Consider the following 4696-nt stretch of genomic DNA (forward strand, 5'->3'; position numbering starts at 1 on the left):
AAGGCCAAGGGAAATAAGTCCCAAGGAGGGGTTGAATCCAACCAAGGGGGAAATAAGAAGGACTTGTCCAAAATAAAATGCTTCAATTGTCATGAATTCGAGCACTATGCTACAAATTGTCCACACAAAAAGTCTAGCAAGAAGGAGCCTGCAATAGGAGAAGCACATGAAGAATTGACTTCATAGTTCAAGTTAGAATTTAACATAATCGCATGCATGGCCAACACTATGATGGAGAGTTTGTGGTACTTGGACTCAAGTGCCCCATTCCATATGACAGGGTGTAAAGAGTTTTTCAGTGACCTAGAGGAGAAATATCTCTATATGCATATTGAGTTTGGGGATGAAAAAGGTGAAGTGCTACCGAGATTGGTATTGTAACCTTTAAGAGGGATTTGGGCTCCCCTCTTCACCTCAAAGATGTTATGTTTGTACCAGGCCTGAAGAAGAACCTCATCTTTGTAGTAGTTTTGGAAGACCATGGCTATGATGTGATCTTTAGTAAGGGGAAATTCTTTCTAAGACACATAGATACCAGGCAAGAGAAGTAGACTAGATTTAGAGTGAGAAACCTCTACAAGCTAGAGGTATATTTTTCCATGCATGCAACTATACCTCCAAGAGTGAGGTGGGGCGATGTAGATCCTTAGTCCTAGAGTTGCAGATTTTTGGGCAGGATCCATGAGGTGTTCTCCTCATGGATCATTACTAATCAAAATTGGATAATTATATTTTTTCTCATCCATCTCGATTCATTTGGAGTGGAAAAAGTGGAGGAATCATCTCATGGGATCGATTTTAATAGTGGGACCTAGTTTGGCAAAACCGAGTTTGAAACCTTCCAAGAGCATTTTGAGGCATCAAACGACGTTTTTGGGGGTAAAAAATTACCTCTTTAGCATTGCACATTTTCATGCTATTCTACACATAAATACCTTCCCAAAACACAAGAAGTGCATCAATCAGAGTCCATATGCAAAATTTATGCCACTCAGAAGTTGACCTTCCTATTTTCACACCTATATTTTGAGAGGATGACGTGTGAACCCCCATTATCCATGGAAAAGGGGCTAGCCACATGTCTGTGATTGTAAAAGACTCTATAAGAGTCTTTTTTGTAACTCTAGTTAAGAGTTGATGTAGTCAAACTTAACCACTAGTAGGTTATTGAGCTGTGCTATAATCAGGCCACTAGGAGGAAGAGGCATTCCATTCTTTCGAGAGAATTTTGTTCCATAGTTGAACAAAGATAGATAGGAGAGATAGGAGGTAGAGCACACAAAGAGGATTTGTTCATTGTAGCAGCCCACAGATCATAAGCATTACTTCTTTGTATGTTAGGATATTCTGACACATAGGAAATAGAATCTAAGGAACTGACACTTACCCTGTAAATTCCTACATAGGAGGTAGAGCACACAAAGAGGATTTGTTCACTGTAGCAGCCCACAGGTCATAAGCATTACTTCTTTGTATGTTAGGATATTCTAACACATAGGAAGTAGAATCTAAGTAACTTACACTTACCCTGTAAATTCCTACATTGTACCTACAACTCATATTTCCTATAAAGAGAAAGAGAGTGAAGCAACCTCACCTTCCAGTTGGGTTTTCTCCCAAAAGGGTTTCCCATAGAGCATATCTTGTGTCTTGTGTGTGTGTGTGTGTTTATTTTGTAATTCTCTACTTTTCTGTATAATTTCCATTCACATGCATGCACTAATTACAGTTTAACCCACAAATCTTAAAATTTAATAAACTGTAATAACGTAGAATTTTCAGAGTTTTAATATAATATTATTGGATGTGTTGTGACAAACTGTCTAGTGGAATATCCATGGTATTTTACGGATCAATTACCTTGCTACAGGGGCCCACAGTATTCACTAGAGGGAGGATAAATGTCAGTCAGATACTAAGGAGTGTAGAGGAGTGTTGACAACAGAGCAAGAGGGTCAGTAGCAGAGTCATCAACAACACAATTTTACCAGTAGATAGTTGCAGACACAATTGATTCAATATTTTTTTTTATGTTTCTCAGTTGTAGTTGTTGCAATATCAGCAAGAACAATGAGAGGTGTTGCTATAGTAAATTCTATAGGTGCAAGATATGGGTGGTGGAAAATCCCTTTCTTGCTGAGGGGGAGTGTTGAAAAAAAGCAACAAGAAAGTCTCAATTTGATTTTGCCTTGGTCAAATTGAGAAAATTTGAATTTCCACATCAGCACACAACTTGGGTGCAAAGAAGTTTGCCTGAGATCAATCTTTTTCAGTTATAAAGATGACATATATGAGCAAACCTGCAGTGTGGCTATGGGATCACCTTTGTCTCCCATCATTGCCAATCTATTTATGGAACATTTCGAGACTAAAGCCATTGACTCTCCACCACTAAAACCTAAACTCTAGAAAAGATTTGTCGATGAGACCTATATTATTTGGCCTCATGGTGAAGAAAAAACTAGACAATTTCCTAAAACACCTCAACGGTCAATCTAGTTCTATCCAATTCACTATGGAAATGGAAGAGAATGGGATCCTTCCCTTTCTTGACATCCTTATCAAAAGAAACCAAGATGGCACAATACCTCACCAAGTCTATCGTAAGAAAACCCACACAGAGCATTACCTTCACGCCAGCTCACACCATCATCCTGCTAAAAAACTAGGGGTTCCCAACACTCTGGCTACCAAGGTTGTTCGTATTTCGGATCAAGATCATTTTGAACAAGAGAAGAACCATCTTATGGATGTTTTTGAAAATAATGGATATAGAAGACATCAAGGAATCAAAGCTTTCAAGAAAGTTGAGAACCCTAAAACCAAACAACCTATGGATGAGTATGTTGGTAAGGTAAACCTCCCCTACATATTGGGCACCACGGATAAAATCTCGTATATTTTAAAGAAGAACAACATGAATACCACCTTCAAACCTATGAGAACCATTAGCAGATGCCTAAAATCCGTTAAAGATCCCATTGACCCCAAATGCCACAAAGGGGTTTATTTGGTCCCTTGTTCTTGTGGCAAAACCTACATTGGTGAAACCAGTAGATCAATCTCAACCAGGATTCAAAAACATGCAGCTGACATCAAGCATAGCTGTTCAAAAACCTCAGCTTTAGCCGAACACTTCAATAAAACGAATCATCATATTTGCATTGAAAACTCATGTGTTGTAGCCAAAATTGACCATTATCACCATAGGAAATTCAGAGAAGCCATTGAAATAGGTAAACACCCTAATAACCTCAACGCAATGATGGTTGGAAAATTAGTGACAATTGGATCCCGACTCTTACCTCTAATCCCTCATTCTCCTAAAAATGTCCCTGCCTTCTCATCCCTCGACTGGACCTCCACGATCTTCCTCGTTATGACTCAAGCCCTAAATTCATTAAACCCTTCTCCTTTAAATCATCAAGTATAAACCCTTTCTATAATCATTATTTTAAGTCATTAAAAATAAATAAATTAATAAATTAATTAATATAATAAATTTAGTTTAATTGAATCAATAATGCATAAAATAATTAAGTCTACAAACATTTAATTCAAAAAAAAAATTACAAAAATAAATAATATTTAATTTAATTTAATTATTAAATTCATATTTGGAATTAATAATAATATTTAACTTAGTATGCATAACCATAAAATTAGTTTTTAAATCATTACCAGTCACTAGGTACTAATCATGATTTTAATATACATCATTATATATTATTTTATTTTATATTATATTATATCATATTATATTCTATTTTATCTTTAATTATAACTGAAAATTAAGATAATTATATATCATATAATAATTCATATATATCTTATATAATTCACATATATATCATATTATTAATATTCATTTCAATCATACCATATCACATCATTAATATTCATTATTCATTTCAATCAAATCATATCAAAAAAATAAAATAAAATAAATAAAATTAATTAATTATGCAAATTAATTATTGGTTAGTTAATAATCACTAATTAATATTTATAACTATAATCCTAATTTTAATTAAAAAAAAAAAAAAAAACTAGATATTAAATTATGTATTAAAAACCAATAAACAATGACTAAATTAATAATAAAAATGAAAAAAAACAATTATAAAGCGAAATAACATCATCTAACATGTCGGCCATTATTCATTCCCATCCCAACCCTAGCCTTATTTAAACCTTATTGAGTTTTGACTTATTTCACTCATGGATCTAATTCTGATGATGAATCATAGAGGTTGGTTCGAAACGTCGATTCCAATCAAACATAAATGCGATGACTACGGAAGACAGTACTACAAAGAACTTGGGTGCAGTCAACTTGTGTGACATGACTCTTTTCACTCAGCTAGCTTAGTGAATTCAAGTTAGAGGGCTTGGAGTTCAGTGAAGCATGTGTGATTGCTAATTTGTAGCAATCAAGGTCAGTTATTTCTAGTTGTATTCAGTTAAACTAGTTCTAACTGTGGAAAGAACTAGAGGAAGGTCAGTTGCAGAGTGGGACAACAGTGTAACTCAGTTATCATCCAATTAACTGATTAATCAACCTAAAATATCTAGTGCATGCAAGGAATTCGAGTTCCTCAACTGTGGTGGAGATTCCAAGGCAGTGTAACATCAGTTGTAGACTAATCTTGAGTGTACAGGTGTTGCATGCAATCAATGATCCAACCTTGGGAAT

This window comes from Pinus tabuliformis, chromosome 8 (assembly GCF_031772625.1).
Source record: "Pinus tabuliformis cultivar Carrire ecotype Pingquan chromosome 8, CPIR1, whole genome shotgun sequence".
Lineage (NCBI taxonomy): Eukaryota > Viridiplantae > Streptophyta > Pinopsida > Pinales > Pinaceae > Pinus > Pinus tabuliformis.